The sequence below is a fragment of the Somniosus microcephalus genome, chromosome 24 (genome assembly GCF_052327205.1).
Source record: "Somniosus microcephalus isolate GS21.2 chromosome 24, FLI_Smic_1.0, whole genome shotgun sequence".
NCBI lineage: Eukaryota > Metazoa > Chordata > Chondrichthyes > Squaliformes > Somniosidae > Somniosus > Somniosus microcephalus.
In genome coordinates, this window is record NC_141010.1 from 43,066,643 (window position 1) to 43,080,000 (window position 13,358).

At 45.0% G+C, this 13,358-nt stretch overlaps 8 non-coding genes across 8 annotated transcripts; all 8 read left to right on the forward strand.

Annotated features, from left to right (window-relative positions):
• The first annotated feature begins 747 nt into the window (after positions 1–747).
• On the forward strand, positions 748–819 carry trnac-gca (transfer RNA cysteine (anticodon GCA)). The gene has a single exon. It is a non-coding gene; the product is annotated as a tRNA-Cys (tRNA).
• A 1,519-nt stretch (positions 820–2,338) lies between these two features.
• trnac-gca (transfer RNA cysteine (anticodon GCA)) lies at positions 2,339–2,410 on the forward strand. Its single transcript has one exon. It is a non-coding gene; the product is annotated as a tRNA-Cys (tRNA).
• A 1,503-nt stretch (positions 2,411–3,913) lies between these two features.
• Positions 3,914–3,985, forward strand: trnac-gca (transfer RNA cysteine (anticodon GCA)). Its single transcript has one exon. It is a non-coding gene; the product is annotated as a tRNA-Cys (tRNA).
• Positions 3,986–5,488: 1,503 nt separating this feature from the next.
• On the forward strand, positions 5,489–5,560 carry trnac-gca (transfer RNA cysteine (anticodon GCA)). Its single transcript has one exon. It is a non-coding gene; the product is annotated as a tRNA-Cys (tRNA).
• Positions 5,561–7,063: 1,503 nt separating this feature from the next.
• trnac-gca (transfer RNA cysteine (anticodon GCA)) lies at positions 7,064–7,135 on the forward strand. The gene has a single exon. It is a non-coding gene; the product is annotated as a tRNA-Cys (tRNA).
• A 1,503-nt stretch (positions 7,136–8,638) lies between these two features.
• Positions 8,639–8,710, forward strand: trnac-gca (transfer RNA cysteine (anticodon GCA)). Its single transcript has one exon. It is a non-coding gene; the product is annotated as a tRNA-Cys (tRNA).
• A 1,520-nt stretch (positions 8,711–10,230) lies between these two features.
• On the forward strand, positions 10,231–10,302 carry trnac-gca (transfer RNA cysteine (anticodon GCA)). The gene has a single exon. It is a non-coding gene; the product is annotated as a tRNA-Cys (tRNA).
• Positions 10,303–11,805: 1,503 nt separating this feature from the next.
• On the forward strand, positions 11,806–11,877 carry trnac-gca (transfer RNA cysteine (anticodon GCA)). The gene has a single exon. It is a non-coding gene; the product is annotated as a tRNA-Cys (tRNA).
• Positions 11,878–13,358: the final 1,481 nt, after the last annotated feature.

Sequence of the window (13,358 nt, forward strand, 5' to 3'; positions counted from 1 at the left end):
GTAAATCTCAGGGCATTCTCGGTTGGATCATTCGGTTGCGAAGTTCATGGGACATTGGCTTGTGAGAGGGCTATAGCTCAGTGGTAGAACATTTGACTGCAGATTATAGAAGTTCCTGGTTGATATATAAATATCTCCTCATGAACTCCTATGTTATCACAGAGAACGATAGTTATACCCGCCGTCCGCTACACCATGTCCATAGTTACGATAGAAAGATATAATACTGAAGGAGGCCTTTAGCTCCATTGTGCCTGCACCGTGTGTTTGGCAGAGCTGTTCAATTAATCCCACTCCACTTCCCTTACCCCATAGCCCTGTAGATGTTTCCCCTTCAAGGATTTATCCAATTCCTTTTTGAAAGTTACCATTGAATCTGCTTCCACCACCCTTGCAAACAGTGTATTCCAGACCACAACAACTTGCTGTGTAAAAAAATGTCTCCACATGTTGCCTTTTTTTCCCTTGTCAATCACCGTAAATCTGTGTCCTCCGGTTACTGGCCCTTCTGCCACTAGAAACAGCTTAATTTGCACAATAAAAAACTTCCATGATTTTGAACAGCTGAAAAATAACTCTGCATAAAATTTCTCGCCAATTTTGAAAGAAGGGTGAGGAGTCTCTTTAAAGCAATGGTTAGCTTTATCTAATATTTGTTTGACATGACCCCGTCATCTTCCTATCCCTCATGGTGTCCTGCGCTATGCAACATTTTGATGTGAAGCAGAAAGCTGCCAATAGGGCTCTGGGGGTATAGCTCAGTGGTAGAGCATTTGACTGCAGATCAAGAGGTCCCTGGTTCAAATCCAGGTGCCCCCTCGTTACCATTTAGGCTCAATAATTAAAAATCTCTTTCTCCACAGTTGCTCTGTGTTCATTAACAATAATGCTGCTTCAGAGCTACTTTTCACCAACAGTCAATCCTTGTGGTGATGAAGCTGTAGATTGCTTATTTCGGTGATAGAGTCAGCGCAAACTGCAGTGAGAAAAGTGAAACAGCAATTTTAGTGTTGGTTTAGGGATAAATGTAACCCAGGACCATGGCTGAGCTCCCTTGACCTTCTTCAAATAATGCCATGAGATCTTTTACACCCACCAGAGCTGACAGACAAGCCTCGGTTGAATGTGTCGCCTGAAAAATGGCCCTTGCAACAAGCCAGCACTTCCCTCAGACCTAAACTGAAGTGTTAGCCTGGATTATGTACTCAAGTCTTTGGAGTGGGGTAGCTTGAACCCACAACATTTTGACTCACTAGTGCGAGTGCTACCACTGAGCTTCAGCTGATGAATAGGGCGAGCAGCCTGAGCAAACATTCTCAGAGCGAGGTCGTGCACCAAGAAAAGTGGGAGATTTTTAAATATTTGCAAAAGTTTCCACTGGCAGTGCACTACCCACCTCTTTTTCCCACAGCAGAATCCTGTCCCCAGATGGGCATTAATCCTGCGCACAGACCAGCGAGACCTTCCCCCATATTTTAATGACCTGGTGCCAGGAATGAGGCCGTGGGCATGGAGCGGGGCACCTCAGGAGCGGGTGAATATCCGGCTGGGCTGCAAATGTGCCCCAATTAAGAGAGGGTGGGGCTTGTGTGTAAATCTCAGGGCATTCTCGGTTGGATCATTCGGTTGCGAAGTTCATGGGACATTGGCTTGTGAGAGGGCTATAGCTCAGTGGTAGAACATTTGACTGCAGATTATAGAAGTTCCTGGTTGATATATAAATATCTCCTCATGAACTCCTATGTTATCACAGAGAACGATAGTTATACCCGCCGTCCGCTACACCATGTCCATAGTTACGATAGAAAGATATAATACTGAAGGAGGCCTTTAGCTCCATTGTGCCTGCACCGTGTGTTTGGCAGAGCTGTTCAATTAATCCCACTCCACTTCCCTTACCCCATAGCCCTGTAGATGTTTCCCCTTCAAGGATTTATCCAATTCCTTTTTGAAAGTTACCATTGAATCTGCTTCCACCACCCTTGCAAACAGTGCATTCCAGACCACAACAACTCGCTGTGTAAAAAAATGTCTCCACATGTTGCCTTTTTTTCCCTTGTCAATCACCGTAAATCTGTGTCCTCTGGTTACTGGCCCTTCTGCCACTAGAAACAGCTTAATTTGCACAATAAAAAACTTGCATGATTTTGAACAGCTGAAAAATAACTCTGCATAAAATTTCTTGCCAATTTTGAAAGAAAGGTGAGGAGTCTCTTTAAAGCAATGGTTAGCTTTATCTAATATTTGTTTGACATGACCCCGTCATCTTCCTATCCCTCATGGTGTCCTGCGCTATGCAACATTTTGATGTGAAGCAGAAAGCTGCCAATAGGGCTCTGGGGGTATAGCTCAGTGGTAGAGCATTTGACTGCAGATCAAGAGGTCCCTGGTTCAAATCCAGGTGCCCCCTCGTTACCATTTAGGCTCAATAATTAAAAATCTCTTTCTCCACAGTTGCTCTGTGTTTATTAACAATAATGCTGCTTCAGAGCTACTTTTCACCAACAGTCAATCCTTGTGGTGATGAAGCTGTAGATTGCTTATTTCGGTGATAGAGTCAGTGCAAACTGCAGTGAGAAAAGTGAAACAGCAATTTTTGTGTTGGTTTAGGGATAAATGTAACCCAGGACCATGGCTGAGCTCCCTTGACCTTCTTCAAATAATGCCATGAGATCTTTCACACCCACCAGAGCTGACAGACAAGCCTCGGTTGAATGTGTCGCCTGAAAAATGGCCCTTGCAACAAGCCAGCACTTCCCTCAGACCTAAACTGAAGTGTTAGCCTGGATTATGTACTCAAGTCTTTGGAGTGGGGTAGCTTGAACCCACAACATTTTGACTCACTAGTGCGAGTGCTACCACTGAGCTTCAGCTGATGAATAGGGCGAGCAGCCTGAGCAAACATTCTCAGAGCGAGGTCGTGCACCAAGAAAAGTGGGAGATTTTTAAATATTTGCAAAAGTTTCCACTGGCAGTGCACTACCCACCTCTTTTTCCCACAGCAGAATCCTGTCCCCAGATGGGCATTAATCCTGCGCACAGACCAGCGAGACCTTCCCCCATATTTTAATGACCTGGTGCCAGGAATGAGGCCGTGGGCATGGAGCGGGTGAATATCCGGCTGGGCTGCAAATGTGCCCCAATTAAGAGAGGGTGGGGCTTGTGTGTAAATCTCAGGGCATTCTCGGTTGGATCATTCGGTTGCGAAGTTCATGGGACATTGGCTTGTGAGAGGGCTATAGCTCAGTGGTAGAACATTTGACTGCAGATTATAGAAGTTCCTGGTTGATATATAAATATCTCCTCATGAACTCCTATGTTATCACAGAGAACGATAGTTATACCCGCCGTCCGCTACACCATGTCCATAGTTACGATAGAAAGATATAATACTGAAGGAGGCCTTTAGCTCCATTGTGCCTGCACCGTGTGTTTGGCAGAGCTGTTCAATTAATCCCACTCCACTTCCCTTACCCCATAGCCCTGTAGATGTTTCCCCTTCAAGGATTTATCCAATTCCTTTTTGAAAGTTACCATTGAATCTGCTTCCACCACCCTTGCAAACAGTGCATTCCAGACCACAACAACTCGCTGTGTAAAAAAATGTCTCCACATGTTGCCTTTTTTTCCCTTGTCAATCACCGTAAATCTGTGTCCTCTGGTTACTGGCCCTTCTGCCACTAGAAACAGCTTAATTTGCACAATAAAAAACTTGCATGATTTTGAACAGCTGAAAAATAACTCTGCATAAAATTTCTTGCCAATTTTGAAAGAAAGGTGAGGAGTCTCTTTAAAGCAATGGTTAGCTTTATCTAATATTTGTTTGACATGACCCCGTCATCTTCCTATCCCTCATGGTGTCCTGCGCTATGCAACATTTTGATGTGAAGCAGAAAGCTGGCAATAGGGCTCTGGGGGTATAGCTCAGTGGTAGAGCATTTGACTGCAGATCAAGAGGTCCCTGGTTCAAATCCAGGTGCCCCCTCGTTACCATTTAGGCTCAATAATTAAAAATCTCTTTCTCCACAGTTGCTCTGTGTTTATTAACAATAATGCTGCATGAGAGCTACTTTTCACCAACAGTCAATTCTTGTGGTGATGAAGCTGTAGATTGCTTATTTCGGTGATAGAGTCAGTGCAAACTGCAGTGAGAAAAGTGAAACAGCAATTTTTGTGTTGGTTTAGGGATAAATGTAACCCAGGACCATGGCTGAGCTCCCTTGACCTTCTTCAAATAATGCCATGAGATCTTTCACACCCACCAGAGCTGACAGACAAGCCTCGGTTGAATGTGTCGCCTGAAAAATGGCCCTTGCAACAAGCCAGCACTTCCCTCAGACCTAAACTGAAGTGTTAGCCTGGATTATGTACTCAAGTCTTTGGAGTGGGGTAGCTTGAACCCACAACATTTTGACTCACTAGTGCGAGTGCTACCACTGAGCTTCAGCTGATGAATAGGGCGAGCAGCCTGAGCAAACATTCTCAGAGCGAGGTCGTGCACCAAGAAAAGTGGGAGATTTTTAAATATTTGCAAAAGTTTCCACTGGCAGTGCACTACCCACCTCTTTTTCCCACAGCAGAATCCTGTCCCCAGATGGGCATTAATCCTGCGCACAGACCAGCGAGACCTTCCCCCATATTTTAATGACCTGGTGCCAGGAATGAGGCCGTGGGCATGGAGCGGGTGAATATCCGGCTGGGCTGCAAATGTGCCCCAATTAAGAGAGGGTGGGGCTTGTGTGTAAATCTCAGGGCATTCTCGGTTGGATCATTCGGTTGCGAAGTTCATGGGACATTGGCTTGTGAGAGGGCTATAGCTCAGTGGTAGAACATTTGACTGCAGATTATAGAAGTTCCTGGTTGATATATAAATATCTCCTCATGAACTCCTATGTTATCACAGAGAACGATAGTTATACCCGCCGTCCGCTACACCATGTCCATAGTTACGATAGAAAGATATAATACTGAAGGAGGCCTTTAGCTCCATTGTGCCTGCACCGTGTGTTTGGCAGAGCTGTTCAATTAATCCCACTCCACTTCCCTTACCCCATAGCCCTGTAGATGTTTCCCCTTCAAGGATTTATCCAATTCCTTTTTGAAAGTTACCATTGAATCTGCTTCCACCACCCTTGCAAACAGTGTATTCCAGACCACAACAACTTGCTGTGTAAAAAAATGTCTCCACATGTTGCCTTTTTTTCCCTTGTCAATCACCGTAAATCTGTGTCCTCCGGTTACTGGCCCTTCTGCCACTAGAAACAGCTTAATTTGCACAATAAAAAACTTCCATGATTTTGAACAGCTGAAAAATAACTCTGCATAAAATTTCTCGCCAATTTTGAAAGAAGGGTGAGGAGTCTCTTTAAAGCAATGGTTAGCTTTATCTAATATTTGTTTGACATGACCCCGTCATCTTCCTATCCCTCATGGTGTCCTGCGCTATGCAACATTTTGATGTGAAGCAGAAAGCTGCCAATAGGGCTCTGGGGGTATAGCTCAGTGGTAGAGCATTTGACTGCAGATCAAGAGGTCCCTGGTTCAAATCCAGGTGCCCCCTCGTTACCATTTAGGCTCAATAATTAAAAATCTCTTTCTCCACAGTTGCTCTGTGTTCATTAACAATAATGCTGCTTCAGAGCTACTTTTCACCAACAGTCAATCCTTGTGGTGATGAAGCTGTAGATTGCTTATTTCGGTGATAGAGTCAGCGCAAACTGCAGTGAGAAAAGTGAAACAGCAATTTTAGTGTTGGTTTAGGGATAAATGTAACCCAGGACCATGGCTGAGCTCCCTTGACCTTCTTCAAATAATGCCATGAGATCTTTTACACCCACCAGAGCTGACAGACAAGCCTCGGTTGAATGTGTCGCCTGAAAAATGGCCCTTGCAACAAGCCAGCACTTCCCTCAGACCTAAACTGAAGTGTTAGCCTGGATTATGTACTCAAGTCTTTGGAGTGGGGTAGCTTGAACCCACAACATTTTGACTCACTAGTGCGAGTGCTACCACTGAGCTTCAGCTGATGAATAGGGCGAGCAGCCTGAGCAAACATTCTCAGAGCGAGGTCGTGCACCAAGAAAAGTGGGAGATTTTTAAATATTTGCAAAAGTTTCCACTGGCAGTGCACTACCCACCTCTTTTTCCCACAGCAGAATCCTGTCCCCAGATGGGCATTAATCCTGCGCACAGACCAGCGAGACCTTCCCCCATATTTTAATGACCTGGTGCCAGGAATGAGGCCGTGGGCATGGAGCGGGTGAATATCCGGCTGGGCTGCAAATGTGCCCCAATTAAGAGAGGGTGGGGCTTGTGTGTAAATCTCAGGGCATTCTCGGTTGGATCATTCGGTTGCGAAGTTCATGGGACATTGGCTTGTGAGAGGGCTATAGCTCAGTGGTAGAACATTTGACTGCAGATTATAGAAGTTCCTGGTTGATATATAAATATCTCCTCATGAACTCCTATGTTATCACAGAGAACGATAGTTATACCCGCCGTCCGCTACACCATGTCCATAGTTACGATAGAAAGATATAATACTGAAGGAGGCCTTTAGCTCCATTGTGCCTGCACCGTGTGTTTGGCAGAGCTGTTCAATTAATCCCACTCCACTTCCCTTACCCCATAGCCCTGTAGATGTTTCCCCTTCAAGGATTTATCCAATTCCTTTTTGAAAGTTACCATTGAATCTGCTTCCACCACCCTTGCAAACAGTGTATTCCAGACCACAACAACTTGCTGTGTAAAAAAATGTCTCCACATGTTGCCTTTTTTTCCCTTGTCAATCACCGTAAATCTGTGTCCTCCGGTTACTGGCCCTTCTGCCACTAGAAACAGCTTAATTTGCACAATAAAAAACTTCCATGATTTTGAACACCTGAAAAATAACTCTGCATAAAATTTCTCGCCAATTTTGAAAGAAGGGTGAGGAGTCTCTTTAAAGCAATGGTTAGCTTTATCTAATATTTCTTTGACATGACCCCGTCATCTTCCTATCCCTCATGGTGTCCTGCGCTATGCAACATTTTGATGTGAAGCAGAAAGCTGCCAATAGGGCTCTGGGGGTATAGCTCAGTGGTAGAGCATTTGACTGCAGATCAAGAGGTCCCTGGTTCAAATCCAGGTGCCCCCTCGTTACCATTTAGGCTCAATAATTAAAAATCTCTTTCTCCACAGTTGCTCTGTGTTCATTAACAATAATGCTGCTTCAGAGCCACTTTTCACCAACAGTCAATCCTTGTGGTGATGAAGCTGCAGATTGCTTATTTCGGTGATAGAGTCAGCGCAAACTGCAGTGAGAAAAGTGAAACAGCAATTTTAGTGTTGGTTTAGGGATAAATGTAACCCAGGACCAGGGCTGAGCTCCCTTGACCTTCTTCAAATAATGCCATGAGATCTTTTACACCCACCAGAGCTGACAGACAAGCCTCGGTTGAATGTGTCGCCTGAAAAATGGCCCTTGCAACAAGCCAGCACTTCCCTCAGACCTAAACTGAAGTGTTAGCCTGGATTATGTACTCAAGTCTTTGGAGTGGGGTAGCTTGAACCCACAACATTTTGACTCACTAGTGCGAGTGCTACCACTGAGCTTCAGCTGATGAATAGGGCGAGCAGCCTGAGCAAACATTCTCAGAGCGAGGTCGTGCACCAAGAAAAGTGGGAGATTTTTAAATATTTGCAAAAGTTTCCACTGGCAGTGCACTACCCACCTCTTTTTCCCACAGCAGAATCCTGTCCCCAGATGGGCATTAATCCTGCGCACAGACCAGCGAGACCTTCCCCCATATGTTAATGACCTGGTGCCAGGAATGAGGCCGTGGGCATGGAGCGGGTGAATATCCGGCTGGGCTGCAAATGTGCCCCAATTAAGAGAGGGTGGGGCTTGTGTGTAAATCTCAGGGCATTCTCGGTTGGATCATTCGGTTGCGAAGTTCATGGGACATTGGCTTGTGAGAGGGCTATAGCTCAGTGGTAGAACATTTGACTGCAGATTATAGAAGTTCCTGGTTGATATATAAATATCTCCTCATGAACTCCTATGTTATCACAGAGAACGATAGTTATACCCGCCGTCCGCTACACCATGTCCATAGTTACGATAGAAAGATATAATACTGAAGGAGGCCTTTAGCTCCATTGTGCCTGCACCGTGTGTTTGGCAGAGCTGTTCAATTAATCCCACTCCACTTCCCTTACCCCATAGCCCTGTAGATGTTTCCCCTTCAAGGATTTATCCAATTCCTTTTTGAAAGTTACCATTGAATCTGCTTCCACCACCCTTGCAAACAGTGTATTCCAGACCACAACAACTTGCTGTGTAAAAAAATGTCTCCACATGTTGCCTTTTTTTCCCTTGTCAATCACCGTAAATCTGTGTCCTCCGGTTACTGGCCCTTCTGCCACTAGAAACAGCTTAATTTGCACAATAAAAAACTTCCATGATTTTGAACAGCTGAAAAATAACTCTGCATAAAATTTCTCGCCAATTTTGAAAGAAGGGTGAGGAGTCTCTTTAAAGCAATGGTTAGCTTTATCTAATATTTGTTTGACATGACCCCGTCATCTTCCTATCCCTCATGGTGTCCTGCGCTATGCAACATTTTGATGTGAAGCAGAAAGCTGCCAATAGGGCTCTGGGGGTATAGCTCAGTGGTAGAGCATTTGACTGCAGATCAAGAAGTCCCTGGTTCAAATCCAGGTGACTCCTCGTTACCATTTAGGCTCAATAATTAAAAATCTCTTTCTCCACAGTTGCTCTGTGTTCATTAACAATAATGCTGCTTCAGAGCTACTTTTCACCAACAGTCAATCCTTGTGGTGATGAAGCTGTAGATTGCTTATTTCGGTGATAGAGTCAGCGCAAACTGCAGTGAGAAAAGTGAAACAGCAATTTTAGTGTTGGTTTAGGGATAAATGTAACCCAGGACCATGGTCTGAGCTCCCTTGACCTTCTTCAAATAATGCCATGAGATCTTTTACACCCACCAGAGCTGACAGACAAGCCTCGGTTGAATGTGTCGCCTGAAAAATGGCCCTTGCAACAAGCCAGCACTTCCCTCAGACCTAAACTGAAGTGTTAGCCTGGATTATGTACTCAAGTCTTTGGAGTGGGGTAGCTTGAACCCACAACATTTTGACTCACTAGTGCGAGTGCTACCACTGAGCTTCAGCTGATGAATAGGGCGAGCAGCCTGAGCAAACATTCTCAGAGCGAGGTCGTGCACCAAGAAAAGTGGGAGATTTTTAAATATTTGCAAAAGTTTCCACTGGCAGTGCACTACCCACCTCTTTTTCCCACAGCAGAATCCTGTCCCCAGATGGGCATTAATCCTGCGCACAGACCAGCGAGACCTTCCCCCATATTTTAATGACCTGGTGCCAGGAATGAGGCCGTGGGCATGGAGCGGGGCACCTCAGGAGCGTGTGAATATCCGGCTGGGCTGCAAATGTGCCCCAATTAAGAGAGGGTGGGGCTTGTGTGTAAATCTCAGGGCATTCTCGGTTGGATCATTCGGTTGCGAAGTTCATGGGACATTGGCTTGTGAGAGGGCTATAGCTCAGTGGTAGAACATTTGACTGCAGATTATAGAAGTTCCTGGTTGATATATAAATATCTCCTCATGAACTCCTATGTTATCACAGAGAACGATAGTTATACCCGCCGTCCGCTACACCATGTCCATAGTTACGATAGAAAGATATAATACTGAAGGAGGCCTTTAGCTCCATTGTGCCTGCACCGTGTGTTTGGCAGAGCTGTTCAATTAATCCCACTCCACTTCCCTTACCCCATAGCCCTGTAGATGTTTCCCCTTCAAGGATTTATCCAATTCCTTTTTGAAAGTTACCATTGAATCTGCTTCCACCACCCTTGCAAACAGTGTATTCCAGACCACAACAACTTGCTGTGTAAAAAAATGTCTCCACATGTTGCCTTTTTTTGCCTTGTCAATCACCGTAAATCTGTGTCCTCCGGTTACTGGCCCTTCTGCCACTAGAAACAGCTTAATTTGCACAATAAAAAACTTCCATGATTTTGAACACCTGAAAAATAACTCTGCATAAAATTTCTCGCCAATTTTGAAAGAAGGGTGAGGAGTCTCTTTAAAGCAATGGTTAGCTTTATCTAATATTTGTTTGACATGACCCCGTCATCTTCCTATCCCTCATGGTGTCCTGCGCTATGCAACATTTTGATGTGAAGCAGAAAGCTGCCAATAGGGCTCTGGGGGTATAGCTCAGTGGTAGAGCATTTGACTGCAGATCAAGAGGTCCCTGGTTCAAATCCAGGTGCCCCCTCGTTACCATTTAGGCTCAATAATTAAAAATCTCTTTCTCCACAGTTGCTCTGTGTTCATTAACAATAATGCTGCTTCAGAGCCACTTTTCACCAACAGTCAATCCTTGTGGTGATGAAGCTGCAGATTGCTTATTTCGGTGATAGAGTCAGCGCAAACTGCAGTGAGAAAAGTGAAACAGCAATTTTAGTGTTGGTTTAGGGATAAATGTAACCCAGGACCATGGCTGAGCTCCCTTGACCTTCTTCAAATAATGCCATGAGATCTTTTACACCCACCAGAGCTGACAGACAAGCCTCAGTTGAATGTGTCGCCTGAAAAATGGCCCTTGCAACAAGCCAGCACTTCCCTCAGAGCTAAACTGAAGTGTTAGCCTGGATTATGTACTCAAGTCTTTGGAGTGGGGTAGCTTGAACCCACAACATTTTGACTCACTAGTGCGAGTGCTACCACTGAGCTTCAGCTGATGAATAGGGCGAGCAGCCTGAGCAAACATTCTCAGAGCGAGGTCGTGCACCAAGAAAAGTGGGAGATTTTTAAATATTTGCAAAAGTTTCCACTGGCAGTGCACTACCCACCTCTTTTTCCCACAGCAGAATCCTGTCCCCAGATGGGCATTAATCCTGCGCACAGACCAGCGAGACCTTCCCCCATATGTTAATGACCTGGTGCCAGGAATGAGGCCGTGGGCATGGAGCGGGTGAATATCCGGCTGGGCTGCAAATGTGCCCCAATTAAGAGAGGGTGGGGCTTGTGTGTAAATCTCAGGGCATTCTCGGTTGGATCATTCGGTTGCGAAGTTCATGGGACATTGGCTTGTGAGAGGGCTATAGCTCAGTGGTAGAACATTTGACTGCAGATTATAGAAGTTCCTGGTTGATATATAAATATCTCCTCATGAACTCCTATGTTATCACAGAGAACAATAGTTATACCCGCCGTCCGCTACACCATGTCCATAGTTACGATAGAAAGATATAATACTGAAGGAGGCCTTTAGCTCCATTGTGCCTGCACCGTGTGTTTGGCAGAGCTGTTCAATTAATCCCACTCCACTTCCCTTACCCCATAGCCCTGTAGATGTTTCCCCTTCAAGGATTTATCCAATTCCTTTTTGAAAGTTACCATTGAATCTGCTTCCACCACCCTTGCAAACAGTGTATTCCAGACCACAACAACTTGCTGTGTAAAAAAATGTCTCCACATGTTGCCTTTTTTTCCCTTGTCAATCACCGTAAATCTGTGTCCTCCGGTTACTGGCCCTTCTGCCACTAGAAACAGCTTAATTTGCACAATAAAAAACTTCCATGATTTTGAACAGCTGAAAAATAACTCTGCATAAAATTTCTCGCCAATTTTGAAAGAAGGGTGAGGAGTCTCTTTAAAGCAATGGTTAGCTTTATCTAATATTTGTTTGACATGACCCCGTCATCTTCCTATCCCTCATGGTGTCCTGCGCTATGCAACATTTTGATGTGAAGCAGAAAGCTGCCAATAGGGCTCTGGGGGTATAGCTCAGTGGTAGAGCATTTGACTGCAGATCAAGAAGTCCCTGGTTCAAATCCAAGTGACCCCTCGTTACCATTTAGGCTCAATAATTAAAAATCTCTTTCTCCACAGTTGCTCTGTGTTCATTAACAATAATGCTGCTTCAGAGCTACTTTTCACCAACAGTCAATCCTTGTGGTGATGAAGCTGTAGATTGCTTATTTCGGTGATAGAGTCAGCGCAAACTGCAGTGAGAGAAGTGAAACAGCAATTTTAGTGTTGGTTTAGGGATAAATGTAACCCAGGACCATGGTCTGAGCTCCCTTGACCTTCTTCAAATAATGCCATGAGATCTTTTACACCCACCAGAGCTGACAGACAAGCCTCGGTTGAATGTGTCGCCTGAAAAATGGCCCTTGCAACAAGCCAGCACTTCCCTCAGACCTAAACTGAAGTGTTAGCCTGGATTATGTACTCAAGTCTTTGGAGTGGGGTAGCTTGAACCCACAACATTTTGACTCACTAGTGCGAGTGCTACCACTGAGCTTCAGCTGATGAATAGGGCGAGCAGCCTGAGCAAACATTCTCAGAGCGAGGTCGTGCACCAAGAAAAGTGGGAGATTTTTAAATATTTGCAAAAGTTTCCACTGGCAGTGCACTACCCACCTCTTTTTCCCACAGCAGAATCCTGTCCCCAGATGGGCATTAATCCTGCGCACAGACCAGCGAGACCTTCCCCCATATTTTAATGACCTGGTGCCAGGAATGAGGCCGTGGGCATGGAGCGGGGCACCTCAGGAGCGGGTGAATATCCGGCTGGGCTGCAAATGTGCCCCAATTAAGAGAGGGTGGGGCTTGTGCGTAAATCTCAGGGCATTCTCGGTTGGATCATTCGGTTGCGAAGTTCATGGGACATTGGCTTGTGAGAGGGCTATAGCTCAGTGGTAGAACATTTGACTGCAGATTATAGAAGTTCCTGGTTGATATATAAATATCTCCTCATGAACTCCTATGTTATCACAGAGAACGATAGTTATACCCGCCGTCCGCTACACCATGTCCATAGTTACGATAGAAAGATATAATACTGAAGGAGGCCTTTAGCTCCATTGTGCCTGCACCGTGTGTTTGGCAGAGCTGTTCAATTAATCCCACTCCACTTCCCTTACCCCATAGCCCTGTAGATGTTTCCCCTTCAAGGATTTATCCAATTCCTTTTTGAAAGTTACCATTGAATCTGCTTCCACCACCCTTGCAAACAGTGTATTCCAGACCACAACAACTTGCTGTGTAAAAAAATGTCTCCACATGTTGCCTTTTTTTCCCTTGTCAATCACCGTAAATCTGTGTCCTCCGGTTACTGGCCCTTCTGCCACTAGAAACAGCTTAATTTGCACAATAAAAAACTTCCATGATTTTGAACAGCTGAAAAATAACTCTGCATAAAATTTCTCGCCAATTTTGAAAGAAGGGTGAGGAGTCTCTTTAAAGCAATGGTTAGCTTTATCTAATATTTCTTTGACATGACCCCGTCATCTTCCTATCCCTCATGGTGTCCTGCGCTATGCA